We start from the raw sequence: 23,392 nt of genomic DNA on the forward strand, positions 1-23,392 counted from the left end.
TACCAAAGAGACAGGATGGATTCTGAGCTCCCTTGCAATGTTCGTTACCGAAGGCCAGCTGTAAAAATTGGTCACAACCGTCCTAGTTTGGAGTGAGGATTTCCACCAGTTTCCTATACTTTAAATGACTGGCACCTGCCAAGTAATCAAAACATACAAAGAGGCCTTTCCCGCAAGTTCAGCTAGGCATTTCCAAGCAGCTAACGACAGGCAGGGCCGGCGAGGCAGAGGGCCAGTTCGGCTGCGCGGCTACTCGAGAGTGTGCGGTAGCCGAGGGCCGCGTCCCCGTAAAGCCGTGAGCTGTAATGATGTCAACTTGTTATTTACTTTCCAAATCTGAATGACTGAGCAAGGCGAAAGGAGAATCAATCAACCACAATGTGACCCTACAGGCGGAAAAAACGCAGCGCTCCCACCAGCAGGCGGTGGGGGAGGGGAAGCACGTGTAACCGGGGCAGGGTTGCATCATGAGCTCGCTCGGGCTCTCGATTGCACCCTCGGTTTTTCGATTGCATGTAATACCTCAGCATCAGTCCGCACAAGCCCAGGGAGCCGGGGAGCAACGAAGGGCAGGCTCAAGGGAAGGCCCCCCCACGTCCTTTTGGGGACCCTTGAATGGCAACTGATACATATTAAGACACAATCTATTCTGCTGATTCACAATTATGGAGACAGTGTAAGTGTGTATTTTTTATTGATGTGCTCTAATAATGGTGTAGCAACAGTCGTTTTTACATCAGTGACGTTTTACTGCAATATTTTTAGGTCCGCCTTTTTGAGGGAGGACCAGCCCCTTAAAAACTCACCTCGGGACCCCCCCCCAACAACCTGAACAACAAATGGTCTAGTGTCCCAGGAAGGAGCAAGTGAGGTTACAGTTTAAAATGCTGAGTGTACTGGACTCTGCGCGCAAAGCTCATTATACACCAAAGGGAGGGGCAAAGTTATCTTAAAATATTCAACAAAGCAGACGCTGAAGTGCTGGGTGGTGGGCGCGGTGTCTGTTTAATTGAATTAAGACCGCGAGTGGTGGGCCGGGGTCTCCAAACTCGGGAGGAGGACGAAGCTCCGGGGACTTTGGTGTGCCAGGGCCAAGCCAAATAAGCCATTGCAACATAAAACCCTTTGCAAAGCCTGTGGGTGGAGTGGGGGGTCGGGCGTGGAGAGGCCCGAGGGCCCAGGTACCCCTAACTCCAGAGGCCCAGACCCCTCCTCTAAGGAGCTCCTGGCCTCTACTTATGTGTGCCCGAGTTTTTCTCCCCAAGCGTTTCTGGTTCTTTCCGGGAGGTGTTTTGCAAAGGTCGAGGCTCCGCCTGAGTCCCCACTTTTTTGGGAGGGGGGGGGAAGAGGCCTTTGGGGTGTCCTCTGAGCAGCCCATTTTGAGACAGATGCACCCTCGGGCAGCTTGCAGGGGGTTGTTAGGGCCGCCGAGGAGCTTCTTTTTTGAGGTGGAGGAGGGTAACACTCTAGCTGTGGTTCGGGTTCACCTCCCCCCACTGGAAACCGCGGGGGTGGTGGCCCGGGTTCCTGTCCCCTCTTGGCAGTGGGGGGAAAGGCAGAGTTTGGGAATGGGACTGCGTGGGGGTAGGCCCGCGTTCACTGCATCCCCCTTGGAGGCCACGGGGAAAGGGAGAGGTCCGAGTTCCCCCCCACCCACGCTAGGGTGGGGGCCAGGGGAGAGCGCGGGGTGAAGGGCTGAGTAGGGTCGCAGATTCCCCCACCGTGGGGTAGGGTAGGGGCTGGATTGGGACTCCGGGCCTCCCCAGAAGCCGTGGGGGGTGCGGATTCTCACCCCTTCCTTCGCCATGGGGGGAGGGGCAGGCCTAGCGTCCCCTCCCCCGGCCGTGGGGGAGGGGCAGGATTAGGACGCGGGGCCCCCCCCCCAGGACGCAGGGGCGGGGCCAAGTGGACTCGGGTTCCCCTCCCCCGGCCGTGGGGGAGGGGACGGGTTGGGGGTTGGGGAGCGCTTCCCCCCCCCCACCCCGGCCGTTGGGGAGGGGCCGGCCCGGGCGGCGGCGGCGGCGGCCCCCCTGGAAGTCCTCCCGGCCGGGGTCGGCGCGCTGGCGGCCGCTCCCCCCCACCCCCCACCCGGAGGTCACTGCCCGTGCCGGTCCCTCCCGCCGTCCCGCCCTCTCCCGCCGCCGCCGCCGCCGCCGCTCCCGCCCCAGCCCCCCCCACTCTCCGCTCTCGGGAGCGAGGAGCCGCCAGCGCCCCCGCCCCGCCGCCGCCGCCGCAGCGCCCTCGGCCGCCATTCGGCACCCGAAACTTTCCAGCGCCCGCGCCTCTCGGGGACTCGCGGCGGCGGCGGGGCGGGGGCGGCCCGGGGGCGGCGCGCGGCTGCTCCGGGGCGCCGGGCCCTCCTCGGCCGCGGCACGGCCCGGGCTCGGCGACGGCCGGCGGCGGGGAGGCTCGGAGCGCGGCGGCGCCGCCACAAGTTGCGCTGCGGGCGGCGAGGTGAGTGCGCGGGGCTCCGGCGGCCGGGCGCGGGGCGGGGGGCGCAAACTTCTCCGGCGGGGTTGGGGGGCGGCGGGCGGGCGGCGCGGGGCGGCCGCCGCGGCTCTGGAGGGACGGGTCCCCAAGTGCGCCCGGGCTTCGGGCCGGGGTGCGGCGCGCTCCCTGCAGGCTGAACAATACCCCGCTGCGGCCGCTCCCCAAAGTGCCGGCGCGCCGGGGGCGGGGGCGGGGGGGCGGCGTGGGGAGGGGGCGGCGGCCGGTAAGTTTGGGGGAGCGCCCGGCCCGGCCCCCGGGGTCCCTTTGTCTGCCGGTTCTGGGGCCGGCGGGGCGGACCTGCGCCGCCGCGGGATCCCCCCCGTGGGGGAGGGGCGCCCATTCATCCCCGGGCGCCCGGGACCGGGTGGCAGCGCGGCCGCGCGCGGCGCAGTGAGGGGCGGGCGAGGCGGCGCGGCGCGGCCCGGCGGCTGCTCCGTTTCCGAGACGCGGAAACTGTCAAGGAAGTCCGGGGCTCCCGGCCGGAGCGAGGGCACCCGGCTGAGGGCGACATCCGCGCGCGCGGGCGCGTTTGTGTGTGTGTGTGTGTGTGTGTGTGTGCGCGCGCGCGCGCGTGGGGCGGGGGTGGGGGGCGCCCCTGGCGAGGCGGGGTCTGCCGAGCTTGGCCTGGACAGGGTGCAGACCTGTTGCTCCTAGGGCTCGGGGGACGGGTGCCCCCAGGTCGGTGTCGTGGGCTGTGCTCCCCAGGGGGCACCGTCCCTGCGTGGGGGGGGGGCGATGCCGGGACCGCCGTGGGGTGCGCCTTTGGGTGTGGGTGCCCGCCTGCTGTATGACAGTTTGGGGTCGCTAGAGACCCGCCCGCGCGGGGGTAGGGCCTGGGCTTCACGTGCGCCGCCCGAGCGCGCGGTCAGGCCTCGGCCCCGGCTCGCTGCACCGCCTGGCCTTCCCCGAGCCAAGTGCGCTGGAAATTCCACAAAGTTAGAGGCGGAGGCGGGTTTCTCGTACTCCCCCCTAGTCGGGGATGTCGTGGGGCAGAAGCCCTAAAGACCCAGAATCCCACCGTCTGCTGCTCCGGCAGCCGCTTCTGGTTGGCACGGTCCCATGGGGCTCGACCCGACTTCTGGCTGTTTTTCTCTCCCGACGCGCCGCCCCAGTCCCCGGTGTAACCTGGAAGGGGAGGGGCGGGACTCCGGATGGGAGGGGGAGGGGTCGGGGCGAGGGGAGCGCCCTGCGAAGGTCCCCGGCGGCGGCTTCCGGGTGGCAGTCGGCTCTCCCCGATTTTATAAAAAGTTTCCAACTTGTCATTCCTAGAGAAGAGGCGATGAGCGGGGCCGGAATGCTGAGTATGGCACAGGAAGACATTAAGATGACACTTTTATTTTAGAGGATCCTAGTGGTTCAGATGGGCTGCAGATTCTGCAGAAAACTACCCAGCCGGATGACTAATCCGGGGATAAAAGTTGAAGTTCGTTATTTGACCCACTTATTAAAACGGGTCTTAAGGGGATTCCAGTCCTTAAGTGAACACACACCTGGGGGACAAAACCCGAGATTTTTAGGTATTTTACTGGGCGGCATGCACTTGGGGACAAAGTAGTATTCGCTGGATCCTCTGGGGCTGGCTTTTCCTTTTGCTTGTGTGCAGGGCTTCATCAGTCCGCCAGTTACCCACACCCAGGTTTCCTCACCCTTCCTGAGTGTTTGAATGTTTTAATGGGCTGAGTAGGGATGGAGCGGCTCTCAGGTCCTGGTTGGTCTTAATCTGACCTTCACCCGGAGGAGGCATCAGGAGTTTCCAGGAACCCACTGTCGGGAGGGGGACCAGTGGTTCTGCAAAGAGGTGGACAGAGCCCTTGAATCCAACTTTGTCTTGACACTTACTGCTTGGCTGGAAACCCAACTTTTGTCCCCATTTGGCCTAAAACGGTGAAGGGCCTGCTGCTGACCTTGAAGGCCTGTAGCTTTTCTGAGCATCATTTCTGTGTATGTAAAACTAAAAAAAGGGAATTGAAATCGTGGTCCTCACTGTGTATGGTGCAGACAGAAAGAATGTGTAAGTTTTCCTAAAACGGTAAAGCGGCCTGTACATGTTAGTTTTGCTGTTCCACAAATCGAATAATTGTCTTTACGCTCTTTGAGTGCCGTGCACTTAATGCTGCGTGCGTAGCGATTATTATTTTTATTCTGCGGAGAGAACACTGACTTGTGAACGCAGGGCGGAGAGAGGATTGTCTGATTCCCGAAGCCCAGCTCTTACGCTGGCTGTTCCTGTTTTTATGTCTGCCTGGCATGAGTTTTCACGTTTGGACAGCTAAAGCTCTCCAGATGACATACACACATTCACAAACGGGGATCTGCGGTGAAATCCGTGAACAGCTACAGACATAGCTGCACGGAATCAAGAGGCTTTGACCACGGTGGAGAAATGGCTTTCATAACTTCGTTGTCCGGTAGGGTAACCACCGGCCACATGTGAACATGGAGATTCAAGTTAATTAAAACTCTGTAAAATTAACGGTATTTTCAGTTTCTGAAGCCGTAATTTACGTACTTAGTGGCCACAGTATTAATTAGCGCAGTCTACACGGAAAGTTAGGTGAGAGGGTGCAGCTTTGTAGTTACTGCAACGAAATCTTAATAATTACTGTACTTTTGTGGGGGGAGAGGAGAAGCTATACAAGTTTGAATTAATTCACAGGTAAACTTAGCAAAAACAAAAAGGACCCATTTCCGCAGGTGATTGACCCAGGAAAGTGATTTCAGCGAATGGGTTCCTTTTTTTTTTTTTTTTTTTTCCTTCCTCTTATGTAGGCTCCAATGTTCAGGCCCGGATGTGGGGCTTGAACTCACGACTCTGAGATCAAAAGTTGCGGGCTCTACTGACGGAGCCAGCCCGCCTCAAGTGAATGATTCTTAACTTGCAGTTGAGAGCTGTGGTTTTGGATTGGGGTGCTTTGGATCAGTTTTGAATTAGAAAACCAGGACTCCGGGCCAGAGCCCTTCCCTGAGCCAGTAGCCCTGGGGGAGTGGGGTTGGAATCTCTGTATTGGTTTCCCCTTTGGAAAAAAGACATAGTTGTTGGCTGGTCCCCAAGATGCCGACCTAAGGAGAGTGTGGTAAGCATCTCCTGGGCTTGGGGAGCCCACGCTGTTAGTCTTGGGGAGGCCCTGTGTGGGTGATGGCAGGCGAGGCCCTGCCGTATGTATTGTAACCTTCGCTTACCGTGGATGCCGCGGGGCTGTCAGCACCCCCGCCCCCGTGAAGTTTGAGTCTTGAGTCTTGAGGTCAGAATCTTCCAAATTAAAAAGGCTGATAGGAAATCTTTCCAACAAAGTGAGCTTCCACAATTCTCAAAGTATATATATATATATATTTTTAATGGCTGAGTGCTATAGCTGTTTCCTGGACTCCAGTTCCTGAGTCAGGGTGTTCTTTTTACTACTTAGTTGATGTGTCCTTTTCACAGTTCTTTGTATTTTTTACAGTAATGGGTTAGAAATTTTATTTGTAAATGAGGGTTGGGACCCAGTTTGGGGGGGGGACTCAATTTGGTGGGTATCCGAGTGGTGACTTCAGATGACCTTTCTGCCCTCTGTCCTCACTCACTGGTGCTTCCTCAGGGCTCTGCTGTGACGGTCAGCGTTGGGCTGCAAGTATTTATTAAATATCAAAGTTCTCCCCCATTATTTCCCAGAGAAGGGAGAGGGGCCTCTGCCAAGGGAGGCCGGGCCTGGAAAAGCCGCCCCGATTTCCCGGCCCTGCACCCGTGGCTCTGCCAGGTCTAGCTCCCAGCCAGCCTAGGTGACAGTCACAGAGTCTCTGTGTCCAACATGATGCTGTCTCAGCTGTGGTTTCCTGATACCTTGCATTTGTGCCCCCCGCAATAATGTGCTACATCCAATAAGATAATGTTTCACTCTTAAAAACATTGAAAAAATAGTTTCCATGAGGAAGCAAGACTAGAGTCATTTTGTAAACACTTCTTGTTTTTAAACTTGGAACGATAATCCCCTCCCCCGCAACTGTTTTTTGAGGATGAAGGCAGTAAAGGGCCTCCTGAGCAGAGACTGGGACGTGCGCTTCCCCCGGGGTCTGGCCCTCCATGGCCCTCCCCCTCCTTATCCTTTCCACGGGGCCTGACCACACCGACTGCGTTGGCCAGATTGGCACAGTGAGACCCAGCAAAGCCAGAATAAGAGCTGGATGTGGGAATGGCCTTGCCAAGTCAACATGTTTACTCGGTCGAGAGGGTCTGAGAAAACGCATTGCAGACCTCAAGGGAAAAAGCGCTGTCACTAAGGAATTCGCTCCCCGGGTGGCTTCTGGACCCGGGTGCAGGGAACTTGACTAAAGATGGTCCTGTGCCCTCTGGGCATGTTTGCTCCCGTGTGGCTCTGAAATCCTTGTGGACAACCTGCCACGTGATCGAAGACTGTAAACGTGAGCTGAAAGCCAGTGAAATTGGGCACATGGAAGGGGAAGACGCTGGAGGAGAGGTTTCAATCTTGCTGAGAAACTGGGTGCCGTGGCAGGGGGCACTGGAGCTGGAGATGGGGCTGGCGCTTGGCTTCCAAAGAAAGGGGACGTCTTCAGAGTCGAGGACAAGGGAGATGGTGGTTTATGGCCGTTGCGCTTGGAGTAGTAAACTCCAGAATCTGGCGGTCGGCTAAACGTTCTCAGTGGGGGCGTTTTTGCCCACTACCTTCAAGGAAATATCTAGAAACATTGTCCAGGGTCCCAGCATGGGGGAGGGGAACGGTGGTGCTCCTGGCATCCTGGGGGTCTGTGGATGCTGCCAGATAGCCTGCATTGCAAAGGACAGTCCCCACTGCAAAGAATGATCTGGAGCCAAATGCCAGGGCTGCCCGGGGCGGGGGTTGGGGGGGGGGAGGGAACCAACCCTGAATTCAACACTATGTATACGACCGGGTGTGGGACAGAGGCTGGGGGGAGGTGGGTGCCAAGCCAAAGCTCTGTGCCGAGTTCTGTGTTCTCCTGGGACACCCGTGCTTTTCGGGAGTCTGTTAGGACGCAAGTCACATCACATCGCTGGTGGAGATAGGACGCGTCTGATCCCGCAGGAAGGGCGGGAAAGAGAGCAGGCGTGAAGGGGCTTGGGGAAGGAATAGAACAAGGACAACAGGTGTTGGGGGGTCGGCTATTAGTTGCCTGACCTCCCCCTCAACCCAAGTAGTTCAGAGTCCGCAGATGCCAGTGCACCTGGAAAGCTGTTCTCCGACTTGCCCCTCTTTGTTGTATGGATGTGTCACATGCCGGCTCGGTCCTACTTTTGGTCATGTGAGGGGGTCCTTCTTGGGCTCCTGGTGGCCATGGGGCAGATGACGCAGCTGTGGGGGAAGGTGGTTTTGTGGGCAGCTTGCTGTGCCCTGATGCATCTTTGGGCAGATCAATGTCTTTCTCTGTCATTCATTTTCTCATTGAAAGAAAACAGAATTCCTTTCTGGGCCTCGGAAGGAGGGAGGGCTGTTAAGCTCGGAGCCCCGCATGCTGGTGCCTTCCTACACGCTGAGGTTGGGGATTTGGGTGTGCAAGTGCGGTGATGACGGTCAGGACGGTCTCCCGAACTTGCTGCCTTCCCTTCCTTACCTCCCCACCGCCCTCAAGTTCAGTTTCAGGGCCGGTTTGTAGACATGCATGCATGGGTATAATTTTCCGAATTAGTGTATGAGAAGATGCACTGTCATCTCTTCCAGTGTACAGTTTTATGAGTGTGCACACGCATAGATTTGTGTAACCAGCACCAAAATGGGGATACAGAACGAGTCCATCACCGCAAAGGCCTCCTCCATGGGCACCCCCTCTGCGCCGCCCCCCCCCCCCCCCCCCCCGTCAGCTCTGCCCTCCAGGTTCTCATAATTGCATTTCAGCTCAGCCTCACATGCCTTTAGGGGAACCCCTCCACCCTCCCAGAACCCTCCTCTGTGTTTCTCTCTGATGACATGTGAACTTGACCCTTGCACACTTGAGCTTGTGTGTTTGCCTCGGAACAGCAGGGTTTGCACGGTGGGTGTTGTCGGAAGGAAGGAGAAGAAAACCTTGCTCTTCTTAATAGACTTTGTAAGGAGCCGTAGAGAAAGGAGGTCAGGTGTCCTGTTGGGGCTGCGAAAGAGGGCTTTTTTACGCCAGGTGATTCTCGCTGCCGAATGAGTCGAAATGGGATGTTTTCTGATGCACTTGCAGAGAAATGTTTCCCGAATCTTACCGCGCTACTCCCTGAGAGACATTTACAACGTGAGATGTATCAGGTTGTGAAGTCCTGTCTTTGGTTTCAAAAACAGGACCCACACGTACGGGTATCACAGTCTTGCCGGTGGGGCGATACCACCAACGAAAGGTATGCACTTGTGTTTGCGTTACTTTGTTGGAGGGAAAAGTGAATTCCTGGGTCTGTGTTTCCATCTAATTGTTGGCCTGCATTTTACTTGGGACCATCATTTCACTTTTTGTGATCTCGTAGGAAATGGCATCTTTTCCAGAAGAATTGACTTGGTGTTTTGGCTTTTTGCTACCGTGGTGCTGCCCTGGGTGGGCCCCAGCTTGTGTGTGGTCCTTGAAAATCTGGGTGCGTCTGCCCGAGTCAGAGGGTAGGTGAGCGAATATCGAGGCTTTTCCGCTCTCTTACTTGAGGATTTTCATTTCCAAAGGGGTTGCTGCTTAATTGTAGGGTCGGCATTTTTGGCCAGTGAAAAATTTAGGGAAACTGGTGGTTATTTTTACCGCATGCGTGGACCGCCACTTGACCCACTGTTAGATAGGGCAATAATGCGATATGTGACTTGATCCGTTGATTCCTTGCATGTTGTGCTTAAACGCAAACACAAAACACTCACAGTCGAGCAATTCCGAAGGTATTTCCGGGTGTTCAGGGCCTCATGATCATTTCTATGAGTACCGGAGTTTCCCGGGCTCAAGAGAGCCTGCGTGGTAGGCGAACACGTCCCAGTGTTTACTCTTGGGACAGCATTTTCTGAATTCCTCGGACGTTCTGGTTTTTGTTTTTTTACTTCCCCTACCTGGGTGGATGTTGCCTGGAGGCTTAAAAGAAAAGGAGAGTTTTCTTCACTTGCTTCCCCAGAACCTAGAACCTGTGACCCTAACTAGCCAGCACAGAGCCCATGCACTTTCTGGAATGCTTGTCACCAGCCCCCAGCAGAATGCAGACCTTCCCACTTTCTAAGAAACCGAAAACTTTGAAGTCCACTGAGAACGAGGTCCCCGCCGTCACCCATGTTGGAGTGCACTGGGGAGGGCACTGTTCCCTTCTCAGAGCGTGATTCCTTCCTGGGATCAGCCTGCTTGCCCGTCCTCATCGGGCCTCAGGGCCCTGGCACGGGAGCCGATGTTGAGTTCGGAGATCCCAACAGGTGGAGGAGACGACCCAACGAAGCTTCCTGTCCGTGGTGCTGTTTTTGTTCTTAGGTCAGAAATAACGAATGCTTTAATACAGTGAGACCGTGTAAGTCATCCTGACTGGGAGAACGATTCAGACAAGGTCAGCTTCTGTGTTCTAGTTATCCTTGTGGTTCTGACATCTGTTTGAAGATGAGAAATGGGAGAGCAGAGCAGCGGTCTGTCACCGACCGCGTGTCAATCGGTTGCACCAGCAGACACACCTAATGCCTGCCATCTGTAAAGTTCTGTGTGGCTGCAAAATAATGATGATGATAATAATACTAATAAAAGTTCCAGGTGGTTGTGGAGTTGTAGGTTGTGTTTGATAAAAACAGCTGAGCTGAAATTTGAGGTCTCTACCATTTGGTTCATTTGGGGAACGGATTAAACGTGGGTCCCTGCCGGAGGTTCTCTTTCCAGCACAGCCCTTGTCAGTCACGTAGTGTCCCACCCCGCTTCAGTCCCAGCCCTGGGTTGGTAAAATTCAAGTATTCACAATTACCGACTTGCGAGCAGTGATTGCCACTTCCTGGCCCTGGCAGATCAGTCTGGGAGACATGGTTTGGTTTAACTTTTAACTCGGTTATGAAAAAGATATCGCATTAGATTTGTATTTCTAAGAATGCACGGGTGACCCTTTGCCGGTTTCAACCGTTTCCAGGGATGCTGAAATGCTTTAAAAAGCCTCACCAGAAGAAGCAATGTACTAGGTATACCCAGCTCAGAAGTGGGTGAAAATAAGAATTAATGATCTCAACGTGTCCAGGGCATGGCAGAAATTATTGTAGACCAGATGAGAACAAGGCAGGAGGCCCTTGGAAATTAGAGTTGCCTTATAAATTTCATGGGACTCTCGGATACATTTCATGGCCTTCTCAGTACATTTCCTTTAAACCGATAGACTCCGCATTTTGGGCTTGGGCAGGGGGAACCAGAGGTGCCCGGTGTCAGGTTTTAATTCCCAGACTGGTCTCCCAGGGCCATACCGTGTCCTCTTGCAGGAGCACAGCGAGGTTTGTTAGAGCGAGGGAAGAAAGGCAAACTGTCCGCCTACTCTGTGTCTCATTCTGTTTTTGTGGTTTGTGAAAAATGCCTGTAATGTTTGTCGAGGGTTGTGTTTAGTTAGTAAATAAATGACCTGGGTTGGGGGCACGGGCTCGAAACTTCTTCACTGATGAGGGTATGCAACGAAAAGACGTTCAGACGTCACCGAATGGGTCCCCGGAGGTAGCAGGAAGAGGGGGGCAGTTTTGAAATCTGTGAATGCACGTGGGACAGGGATGTGCTCCCCTTTCCCCTGGCTTCAGCTGCCAGCGCCTGCGTATGTCTGTGCGTGCTGATCTACTGGGTTTTGTGAGTTTGAAAAGCGGAAAAAGTACTGGCGGTGCAGAAGCTGAGGCCAGTCGCTGTGTTTCAGGTGCGTGATGAGGTTTTGGAACGCTGCTGTGCTTGTCACGCCTTTCGTGACACGGCAGTGTTTTCATAATCACTTAATTCTGTTCATAAATCAGCCACTTTCATTGATGGTTGCCCTCAGGGCTCCTGAGGAACAGACTGATGGAAGCGATTCAGAGTTCACAAGACAAGCAGTGGGAGAGGGTGCGCGAATGGGACGGGTGTGGACGTCTTTGCCTTACTTCAGTCTGGCTGTTCATTTGTTGGGTCTTTTTCCATAGACCTGTTTCAGTGGTCATGGATGCTTTTAAATACATTAAAAACAAAACAAAACGATTTCACAGTAGAGTTTTTCTGTTTTGTTTTCAGAGAGGATTACTCAGGACGTCTGGGGGGCTCGGTCAGTTAAGCCCCACTGTTGGTCTCAGTCTCCGGGTGGTGGGCTTAAAGGCCCCCGCTGGGTTCCACCCTGGATGGGGAACCCACTTAGAGCTAAATAAATAGAATAAAGAGAAAACTCAGTCTGTGCTCTATTTGTTACTGGTATTCCAGAGAGCAAATAAATAGAAAAATGAAATCCATGATTCAGACCACACTGTGGTCTGCGGAGGTGTGGATGGGTACTGACCTCCACAAATGGGAGGTCTTTTGTCTGAGCTCATCTGCTGAGAATGGCTCCAGGTTTGGTTTTCGTGAGACTCGGTGTCCGCTGCGGGTCTTTCCAGGATTTCCACGGCAGTCTGTTTGTTTGTTTAACTTGAAATGATTGATCAGTTAGCTTCGGTTTTTCTCTGTCATTTTTTCAGTGTTCACATCAATTTTTCCCTTTGTGAGTATTGAATTTGCAGTGTTAACTTTGTATGTAAAACAAAGCCCAGAGATTTGCAAGTGAATTCAGAGGCCTGTAGGTGAACAATCCTTGTTCCCTTCTGGTGCCCACAGGACACCTAGTGCCAAACGTCATTAACGCGTCTGGAGGTAAACAGACATTCATTTGTCTGTTGGTGAATGGAAATATTTATCTCCTACTTGAAAAGAAAAATTGGTTTCCTTCATGGCAATACAAGACAGCTACTGTAAAGAGGAGAAACAGGAAGAATATACTTTTTTTAATTGTCGTGTCATGAACCTTTGTCTCTCCTTTCCAGAGATCAATATGTGTGGGTTTCAGTAGTGGATGAGTTAGAATTTGCATTTCTGGGAATGCACTTGATCTGCCCCTCCCCTGCCCCTTTAAGAAGGAAGAGAAGTTACAGCAGGTCATGTCCTTTCAGCCAAATGCCTCTGGCTGGGTCCAGATCATGACCTCATATTGCAACTCGGTCAGGCAGACACCTGTGAATCACTTCAGTCCTGAACCGGGATCCTCTTCTATTTTTGCTTTTGGGTGAAACACTAATAATTATTCATTTGATTATTTGCCTGCCAAAATTACCCAGCGATGTGTCTCGGAAAATAGCCCTAAAAGGAGACACTTCTTAGAAGCCCGCACAAAAGTCGAATCTATTCCCTAAATGCGTCCCTTAGGGAGTAGTCAACGTGCAGATGTCTGTGTATAATTTCTGAGAATGGGAGGCGTACGTAGGTGTTTCAAGCAGGAGTGCCGTGAAACAAGGCCAGTGCTGGAAGCTATCTGAACGTGAAATTTTTGAGTATGCTAATCTTTGAAAGAGAATCTGGAAACAAATTACTTTATAGCTTTGTTGAAGTACCGTTTACATAATTTGTATCAGAGGAGGCAGTTCCTTTTCCTTAGGAAGATTGGGCTCTTAAAATTAGCTATCTTCATTTTTCCACAGAAATAAAAAAAAAATCAATTGTGGTTCAAATCATTGTATGTGAAGCTTTGTAATTAGAAATTTGATGTTAGCAAAATTCTATAACCTTGGTTAATTACATTCGTATACTCAAACTAAATGTAGAATAAGATTAGCTCATGGAAATATTTCATTTTTATCTCCGGCAGTACAGTGAACATTCGTGTAATAGTTCCTAGTTTCGTTTTGTAATTTTTTTTTTTTTTTAATTATCCTGGACATGTTTTCCGGAAAGTTACTTGAAATGCGGCTGTGTGTTTTTATTTCCCAGTTCTTGTTTGACCTTAAAATGGCACACAGAATAAGCTGTCCTTTGTGAATTTTGATTTTCTTCATGGCCTCTGTGTTCCGTGCCTGGCTCAATGCAGGGACAGGCGAGGGGTCCCATTTTTTTGGCCTGATGTTTGCCTTCGGGGAAGTTTGGGGGAGACTGGCTATCTCAGAGCCCATGTTCAGCCTCGCCTGTTTCCTGTCATGCTTGCTTTTCCAGTGAATGTTCTGTCTTTGGACAAGTGTGTTTTTTGGTGTGGGTTTCCGATGGCCCTGACGTCTGGTGGCGTGGAATTTCTCCGTTCACACCACTGGGTTGGGCAGTTGGCAGGGTTTCGCCTTATTTAGTTCGCGGGATTGAGTTGGACACATTGTAGACTCAGGTGGGTTGCCTCGAGCTATGGTTACTCTGTTTGGCTTGGGTCGCCTCCGGTGTTTGCTTTGCCTTTGAATTTGTCGCAGATGCCCGCTTGCGGTGGGGTTTAATTTAATACGGAACTCTAAATCTGACTTATCAAGTTGATTTTCTGAAACCACTTTATTGCGGTATAAATTACATACCATAAAAAGCACCTATTTTAAGTGTACGACTCAATGATTTTTAGTAAATTTACGGAGTCGTGCAGCTATCGTCATAATCGATTTTCATTCCTCAATACGGTCATTCGTGTCCATTTGCCGTCAATCCTGGCTCCTGCCTCCCAGCCCCCGGCAGCCAGTGAATCTCCTTTCTGTCTCTGCAGATTTCCCTTTTCTCAGAACAAGTACTTCTGTGCGAGGTGGAGGTCACCGGGTGGTGGGTGCTGAGGCTGGATTTAGTGGGCTTCCCTGCCCTTCCCCGGAGGAGGGAGAAGCGGAAGGGAGCGAGATCATAGGCGTCCTGCCTCCGTTCCCTCTTCCGCACGGTCAGGGTGCTCATGGAATTTTGGCAGCTTCTCAGGTACTGCCGTGTGGGACGTAATTGGCTCAGAAAGGGCCCGTGGGACGGGGGACCTCTCCGGTGATGGGCTGGGTCCCCGGTGAACCCAGCCCACGACCACAGGGCAGAACCCCATCATCTTCCTTCCCGCAGGACCCTCTTGTTGGTTTCATGGCATTGACTGTGAGGCTCTGGGAGAAGTGCGAGCTTGGCCCGGGACGTCCCTTAGCTCCGTCTTCCTCCACCAGGGACAGTTTGGCTTCTCGGGGACGCTGGGCAGTGTCCGGAGACCCTTCTGGTGGTTACCAGTGGGGACGAGGTGCCCCGGTGGGGCGAGGCCGGATGTGCTCTCATATGTCCTACAAGCCGGAGGTTGTCCCCCTGAACCGGTAAGAGTTCCCCAGCCCAAGAGCTGAGAGTGTGGAGGCCTAGAAAGCCTGCCTCCGTGGCTTTGACTCTGGGGGGATTTCAGACGTGTCCTCACTAAAGTCTTGGGGACTTTGAAGGAGTAAAGGTACCCGAGGCTTATGGAAGGAGCAGAGGCGTCTTTCGGTCTCCGTGCACTCCGGGGAAATGGGGAATTTCTTAAGGGAAAGGATGAACGAGAGTCTGGGAGTTAAGTTTCGAGGGAAATGACGTTCAGTCCCTTCAGAAGTGTTCACAAAGACGGACATCGCCGTGTGGACGGAGGAAGCTGGAGCCACCCTCTGGCTTGGATCTGGGACTCACACTCCACCTTTATGTTTCCCTAAGAACCGAGACAAGATCGAGACCCTGCCCAAGGGCTCTGAACATTCTCCCTGCGCAAAGGGAAGGGGCTGCTTCCGGCAGTCACCCTGTCATGGAAAGCATTTCTGGACTGCCTGTGGGCCTCGTGGTTTCTGCTGGTTTCTCGAGGACTTTCTGTCGCTCCCCTGACACGGACATGACTCTCGTCCCTCGCCCCGCGCCAGCGCCCTCCCCTTCTCGTTGCCTTCGGCCCATGTGCCCTGGAGTCCCCTGCCTGGGCGTCCATCCTGCACACCGGTGTCTTCTGGCTCGCACCTGGCTGCCACAGCTTCCCCTTCGCGCTGGTCTGTGCCCGGGGGAGCCTCTTCCTCCCCGCTGCCCCCAGCCCGCAGTCCTTGGCGCCTTGCAGGGTGCAGGATCTCCTCCTGACATCCCTTTTCTGGGTTTTTTGTTTGTTTGCCTGTTTTGAGCTCAGGCTCCCTGTGCCCCCAAACATGGTGCTATGCTGATTGCCAGGAATTCAGGCACCGCGGACTCCCGCTTCTGCCTCCTCGTCTCCCAGAGTGATCGGGAGGCACTGGTGAGAGTGGCAGGAAGAGCCGCCCCGAGCACGTGTGGCTGTCCACGCTCAAACGCGTAGTCTCGCGTTTCTGTGCAGGTGGTGACCTGTCGTCCTGGGCCGCCTCGGCCCCCTTTCATCTTACGGGTGGGTTCAAGGCAGCCGCAGTGCAGTCCACGAGGCCTGCGTACGCGGCACCTTTAATCTGGTTTCTTCGTTATCTCGCTGTGGTGCTGGTTTCACAGACCCACCGCTGGGTCATCTTCCCTGTGTGTCTCCTTACAGGTGTCGGAACAAATAAGTCTGTGGCTTTCCCCGTTTCTTAGCGTCTTTCTGGGATCTCTGCCTCCCAGGTGGCGCGTGGGTCAGCTTTCTGTGACTACATCTGGTTGTTTGCGTTTTCTAGAACTTCATGTCCGTGAAACCACATGGTACGAACCCGTGACTTTGCCTGACGTGTTCCACTCGGCCTAATGACTGGGAGGTTCTCCGGTGTTGTGGCCTGTATCACGAATTCATGCCTTCTGGTAGTCCGGTGGGAGTCTTCCGGGGGTGTGGACGCACCACCGTTCTCCTTATCCATTCGCCAGCTGCTGGGCATTTGGGGGTCTGACGTTTCTTTGGCCTGTGAGAATGAAGCTGCTGTAAATATTTTTGTCGCCCTACAAGGGGTTCTCAGACTTCGCCGGGTACGGATTGCCGGGTCCCACCCGCACACCCTGTGACGCGGTCAGTGGGGATGGGGCTCGAGACACTGCCTTTCTAGCAAGTTCCCAGCTGCTGGAGTTAGACCACGCACACCCTGCCAGCTGCTGCCTCAGGGGTCGTCCTCAGAAACTTTGGTTCTTCCTGGGTTGTTCTTTGTTCCAGATATTGGACTGTTCCTGTCCTGTAATAGCACTTGCGGTTTTAATCATCATGCTTTCCATTTCTGGGTGGTTGTTGGTATCCGTGTTTCCCTCTTGGCTCCTGGCTTTTACCTCCTTCTATCCAAGGTAACTAACAGGAAGAAAAACTCAGAGAGGCAGGCAGAGAGAGAGGAGGAAGCAGGCTCCCTGCTGAGCAGAGAGCCCGATGCGGGGCTCGATCCCAGGACCCTGGGATCATGACCTGCTGAGCCACCCAGGTGCCCCAATGTTTTTACATTTTTAAATGGCCACAAAAAACAATATTTTGTGACACGAGTGGGATGTAAAATGCGGATATCGGTCCCCAGAGTTTCTTGGAACACAGCCATGCGCATTCATGGATGGTTCCCTCCGTGCCTACAGACGGCCTCTGGCCCCGGCAGGCCTGGAGCCTGTGCTGTCTGGCCCTTGGCGGAGTGCGTGGAGCCCTGCTTGTCCCACCTCCCTGCTGTGCCCTGCGTTGTCCCCTCTCTCCAGACCCCTTCCTCGTGTGCGCCTGTTTCCATCTTACCTGCTTCCCGGAGCCCGGTTCTCCACAGTTAGAGACTCGCTTGTTGGGTGTGAACCTTCTCCCAGTTAGTGGTCCTAGTCCTGGGAGACGGCATCCCTACCTCACGCCACCGACTGATGCTTCGGCGCTGGAAAGGGCTGGCGCTGGCTCTGTCAGAACGAGCAGGGGTGATGGAGGAGACACGGCGCAGGGGGTGCCCCTGTGTGTGGCGGGAGAGGGGAGTCGGATCAGAACTGACCTCGTCTGTTGCCTGCGTTTTCACTCCGCGCCCCAGAAGTAGGGAGCGTTGGTGGGCCAAGTCCTCCGCCAGCTGCTCTGCGGGACGGCCAGCTTCCAGGACCCACCTCACCTGGAGGTGTGTTTGCTTCTTCCCTCGCTGCTCCGGGAGCAGGGTGATGGGTCGGTGCTGCGCCGGGCCCAGTGCCGTTGTTAGGCAGGTCCGCGGCTGGGAAGGGGCCGAGTCCGAGTTTGGCGGGGGCAGTCTTCCAGCCCCCGGGTGCGTGACCGCGTTCCGGTACATTCTCTGGTGCCGGCTTCCGTACAAGGGTGACAACTGCTCCTTGCCTGACCCTCCGCGGTTCTGCTCGGTTGCTTCTCCTAAGGCTTCGGCGCGGGTGACAGCTCGCGAGGGACGTGGCACTCGCTGTGTCACGCCCGACGTAGCTGGTCTCTGCCCTCGGGGGAAGCTCCACGTTGCCCCGCAGACGCCCCCACAGACACTGGAGACGCCCAGCCCCACGCTCTGCACTGGTCCCAGTGAGCCGTTCCACTCACCTGTTTTTTGTGGCCGATTGGCGTCTCACTCACGTTCGCGGGCTTGACGAGACCATTGTTGACCAGCTGGCGGCTTGACTGTGGTTTTCCATCCTTGTTCCTGGGAGAAAAGCGTTTCTGAGTGAGGAACTCTCGAAGGTTTGGACTCCGTCCCGTTCGTGATCGGGAGGCTGCTTGCATTTCCAGCTTTCGTCGTTGGACTTGCTTGTGACGCCCGTCGCAGGGAGGCAGAGGCTGTGACAGCTCCGGTACCTTCCGCAAGGGGCTGTCCTGCCGGGCGTGATCTTGGAGGCTCTTGCTTGGCCTCTCAGAGCCCGGTCGGCCTGTGCTCCTGGCGTCCGGCTGCCCTGGCTGGGGAGCGGCCGGCCGGCAGGGGTGGCGAGGGAAGAGATGAAACGTTAGCTAGAACCGAACACCAGCGGGACAGCCCAGGTAATTTTTCATACTAACCTACTTCACGTGATGCCAGACCGCGGCAGAATGGAAAATCTCTGGTCTGTCCTGCCCTTCTCTGGCGAGGTCTGAAAATAAACAGTGGGAGATGGGCCGTTTGATCTCCTGGGCCTGGGAGACGTCTGGCCGGAGCAGAGGCGGGAAGGCACTGGGTGTTCTTCCGCGAGCCTCCGGGCAGCTGGACTTGGCGGATGGGGCCGGTGACTAGAGCCGTCCCTCGCCAGCAGGCCGCCTCATCTGTCCCCGGTTTCCACTGCTTCAGCTTCTCCCAGCGCTGTCTTCCCGCACCCTCCGTCCCGCACGCCCAGGCCGGGATGTGTGCGCGGACGGTCCCGGCAGGACCGTGGGGCGCTCTGAGGCCGCAGGCAGCCCTGCTCGACTGGAGCCATTCCTGCGGGGCCTCCTGCTGCAGAGTAGGGAGCACACGCTCCGATCCCCGGAGGGTCTGCGGTGTAGATGGACAGCACACCTGCGGACCGCAAGGTCGTTTGCAGTGCAGCGTGTCCCATGCCCGGCCCTTCCGGAGCGGTGGCTGAGCTCGGAGGAGGGGGCCTGGTGCTGGTGGCCGGGAGGGGGCGCGTCCTCCCAAGGGAGGAGAGAGCCGAGAGACTGATTCCTCTGCAAAGCGGGGGGGTGGGGGTGGGGGGGGTGTTCCTGACTCAAAGTGGATGCCTGACACCAGCTCGGCTTTCCGACTGCACTTGGGAATGGACGGGCTGTGTTGGGGCAGGTGGTGGCCGTGGCCAGTTCTCTTGCCTCACGCCGACCCTGATCTCCGCCGCGGCTTCCAATTTGAGTGGCCTGCGCTTAACCCCTTTGGATGAGTTGGTGTCTGGAGGAGGTTGTTGGCTCTGTACCTGGGCTGCTGCTTAAACACCAGGGGACCAGGCGGACGCGGAGGCAGAGCAGGACCGCGTGAGGCTGGGTGACCCTCGCCGCTGTCCGGTCTAGCCGTCGTCCCCGACGGAAATGTCGCATCTCTGCACCTCCTGGACGGCCTACGCACCTGCCGGCCAGTCTCCCTTGGGAGCCTCGCGTGGCTGTGGACCATGTGGGCTTCTCATGGCTTATCCAGCGTGTGAGGACAGTCTGTCCGCAGACTCCAGGTCCAGGTGGGGAGGCTGAAGGGACCACGACCACGTGGGGACAGAGAACCGGTGTGGAGCAGAGACGAGCCAGTGCCTGTGGCCCTGCGAACCAGAGCGGGGCTCCCCGTGTTGCAGCCGCCCCGCTTCCTGCTGCTGGCTGGTTCTGCTGTGAAGCCCGGGCGGTCCGGGACAGGGGTTTCTCCTGACACTGCGGCGGGCACCCGGTCTGCACCTCGGGCGTCCGTGGGGACTTGCGCGGAGGCTGCGTCTGCCGGACAGCAGTGTGCGGGCCAGGGCGGCCTCCTCGGGTTCCGGGAGCAGTGGGGGGCTCCACGCGGGGACACGGTCTCCCCCACGTCCCCACGGCTCGGCCCCGTCTCCCGACCGGTGACTCTCATCACAACCAGTGTCGTGTCTGGTGATGTTCAGCCTCAAGGAGGGAAGAGATGATCTTGGAGTTTCTGCTGGGAGCGAGCGTGCCCGAACGCTCCGGAAACGTGGCTGTCATTGTGGGAGCTCAGCAGGGTTCCCACCATGCGGGAGAGATTAAATACCACCGCTTCCGCGAGGAAAGAGCCGTCCACCGAGGGCTGTACACGTGTCACTTGCCCATAGCACTGGAAACACAAACAGCTCAACGGAGGGAATCAACAAAGCTCTTTGCTCGGTCTCCTGCCCTGTTTCCTTTTCCCTGCGCATCAGCGGTCTCCGACGAGAGTCGCGTGCTCACTGCCTTGACGCTCTCACCCCTGCACGCTGGACCCCTTGCAGTCTGGCCTGGCCCCTCTTGGAAGACACCGTCCTTCCAGATGCCTGTGGCCCACCCAGCCCCGCCCTGCCTCCCCCACTCCCCTGCCTCCCTCTGGCTGCTGAGGGGACCTCCCCACACCTACTACGTGCCAGTGGCTGAGCACCCGGCGTGCGGACAGACACTGAACAGTTGGCACGAGGAAACGCCGCGTTCGGACTCCTCGTGCCCCACGCTTGGAACGGTCTGGCTTCCGTATTTGCCCCGTTCGCGTAGACCAGGATCCTGAACCTTCATTTTCACGCTTGGACCCGCCTGAGCTGTGCATTCGTGCTGCGGAGCCTAGTCAGAATCACACTTTTTAAAAAAAAGATTTTATTTATTTATTTGACAGACAGAGATCACAAGCAGGCAGAGAGGCAGGCAGAGAGAGAGAGAGAAGGAAGCAGGTTCCCCGCTGAGCAGAGAGCCCGATGTGGGACTCGATCCCAGGACCCTGAGATCATGATCTGAGCCGAAGGCAGAGGCTTAACCCACAGAGCCCCCGAGGTGCCCCAGAATCACATTTTCAAATGCCTTTCAAAAACTCGGCGTGCAGAGGAAGTAATTAAAAGCACAATCTTCACAATATTAAAACCAAAATTTGTTCGTTTAATAGGAGTATGTGCCCCCACTCCCCCGTTCCGTTTCTCATTGTGGTAAATTGTAAAGCAGGTAAAATGAGCGTCTTCACCGTTTTCCAGGGTCTGGTTCAGCAGCAGCAACTCCGTTGTCCATGTTGTCAACCTCCGCACGGCCCACGTCCACAGCTTCGCGTCCCACCGCCCCGGGCTCGTGACCGCGGCAAGATTCGAGAGGCTCCACGGACGGAAGCCCCCGCGCGCCCCGAGTCAAGTGCTTGGACAGGCCATGATGCTCTTTTCTGTCTTTACTTGCTTTTGTGCGGAGAAAACAAGTTTTCCTAGAAAGGTTTTGGGTTTAAACAAGGCTAACACCGAGTGAAGGACACGGTGTCGTAGATTTATTTTTTCTCGTTCGGCTGAGAGGATCGAACGCTTCAGCATTTGGTGATGCGCGCAGAGACGCTCCTGCCTGCCTTTTCCTCCTGGTCATGTTCCCGGTGTCAGGACAGGACCAACGGGTGCAGCCCCGGGCCGCAGTTCACAATGGTGGTGGCGTGTGTGTGTGTGTGTGAGAGACAGAGAGAGAGAGAGAGAGAGAGAGAGAGCGCGCGCATGCTGGTGAACACAGTCTCTTTATCAGACCTGGTGCCCCCCCCCCCCCCCCCCCCGGTCCAGAAGTCTGGTTCCGTGCGCTGGAGTGAACTTCCCTCCACTCATTTTGGGGCAGGAGGCAGACGGGAGCTCGAAACAAGCAAAACAGAAACAGCAGAGTCGGTGGCATTTCTTCTGGCGGAGATGAAACCTACATTTTTTTTCCCTCGTGGTTTTGAACCCGCCCACGCTGGAGGCCGACTTCCGAAGGGATCAGAGTGTGGAGCTGGGGGAGATCCTGCGGACGGTTGGGTCTGGTGTTTGCCTTTCGTTGATGTGCAAACTGCAGGAGGGAGCGGGGTGGGGGCGTGGGGGGTCGTCGTTGGCCGCAGAGCATGGCCACGATGGTGCTCCAGGGTTCGGAGCCCGGGGCGGGCTCGTCTACACCGGTGGGTAGCCCTCGCGTGCGGAGGGTCAGATGGGAGCTGCGGTAGCCTGTCCTGGTGGGGCCGTGTTCGGGGCCTCCCTTGAGCCCTGCCTTGTGCTAAGGCAGCCCTAGGTGCTCTGTCAACACGTGAGCGTGTGGCACCATCCCAGGAAAATTCCACTTCCGGCCCCTGGAATTTGAATTTACTGTAATTTTCTTGTGTCCTGAAAGGTTAGTCCTCTTGATTTGTTTTCTCACCAACCATTTCAAAAACTGTAAAAAACAGAACAACAACAAAAAGCCACCTTAGCCTGTGGGCTGTGTGGATTGGGTGATGGGCTGGATCTGCCCCATGAGCCGTGGTCTGCTGCCCGCCGGTCTGTGGCGTGTGGACTGTATAGATCTGGGTTCTTGAGAGGGCACGTGGCAGCGTCTGGGGGGCTCAGACTGTTAAGCGTCTTCCTTCAGCTCAGGTCATGATCCCAGAGTCCTGAGGTCGAGTCCCACATCCGGCTCTCTGTTCAGCGGGAGGCCTGCTTCCCCTTCACCCGCTCTTGTGTTCCCTGTCTCGCTGCGTCTCTCTGTCAAGTAGATAAAGAAAATCTTTGAAAATAATAACAAAAATAGTGCACGTGGCTCCTGGTTCTTTCTCACAGCGTTCTCTCTCTCTGTTTTCTAGACATGCGTCGCATTCCTGGACCTTGTCCAGAGATGGTGGGTTTCCCTCACTCGTGTTGTGGGAGCGCTCTGGCATTTCTGTTTGGTTCTGTGTCTCTCTTGGTCCTTGGATTAATTTGTTCAGTGACCGCTGCTTTGTAGCTAAATCCGTGCACACCCCCAGCTTGGTGGTGGTGAGTATCGGGGCCAATGAGAGTTGCTTCCTGTCTTTCTGCAGTTGGTAGACCAGTGGGCGGTAGGTACTGAAGGATGTTTGCAGATCAGTGATGTTTGCAGATCCTAACGTTTGCAGACCCAGGTGGTTTCCTGGCGTTGGGGGAGCTGCCTTGCTCTGGAGGTTACACGGGCCCTTCCAGAGGATGGAACCAGAGAGAGCCACGACCTGGAGATTGGGGGTTGCTTATCATGGGGCAGGAGCCGGAGAGCCTTCCGAGGCAGTCCCCGATTGAGAAGTGGGACAGGCACTCTTCCCTGCATGATCTCCATGGTTCGGGTGAAATCTTAGCCAAAGTTCAGGTTTTTGAAGAATGACCAGTTCAGACCCCCTCTGAAGAAGCGATCCCTTTTCTGAGATACCATCATTTATTTTTCTTTGGGGAGAGGAATTAGTTATCAAAAAGAAGCAGTTGGGGCGCCTGGGTGGCTCAGTGGGTTAAGCCGCTGCCTTCGGCTCAGGTCGTGATCTCAGGGTCCTGGGATCGAGTCCCGCATCGGGCTCTCTGCTCAGCAGGGAGCCTGCTTCCCTCTCTCTCTCTCTCTCTACCTGCCTCTCCATCTACTTGTGATTTCTCTGTTAAATAAATAAATAAAACCTTTAAAAAAAAAAAAAAAAAAAAAAGAAGCAGAGACACGTTAGCCCATATGTAGTCGCTGATTCTAACTCTGCATTAAACATTTTTTTTGGATATGTTGGTTCATCTTTGTCCGGGTCAGCAAAGTTGTATAAAGGGCCAGATGGTCCGTAGTTTGGTCTTCCAGGACCGTATGGGATGTGGACACCGTATAAGCAAAGCAGTCATTGATTACTTGTAAATACATTCA

General features: G+C 55.4%; 1 protein-coding gene across 2 annotated transcripts in view; it reads left to right on the top strand.

The window, feature by feature from the left end:
- The first annotated feature begins 553 nt into the window (after positions 1-553).
- Positions 554-23,392, top strand: part of TBL1X (transducin beta like 1 X-linked) — a 188,817-nt gene continuing 165,978 nt past the window's right edge. Inside the window, exon 1 of one of the 2 annotated variants that reach the window (XM_059158248.1) lies at positions 554-676. The gene's annotated coding sequence lies outside the window, so the exon portion shown is untranslated. Of the gene's footprint in view, positions 677-2,233; positions 2,455-23,392 lie in introns of those variants that run through there. The other variant, XM_059158246.1, reaches the window with a different exon arrangement.

The sequence above is a fragment of the Mustela lutreola genome, chromosome X (assembly GCF_030435805.1).
Source record: "Mustela lutreola isolate mMusLut2 chromosome X, mMusLut2.pri, whole genome shotgun sequence".
Lineage (NCBI taxonomy): Eukaryota > Metazoa > Chordata > Mammalia > Carnivora > Mustelidae > Mustela > Mustela lutreola.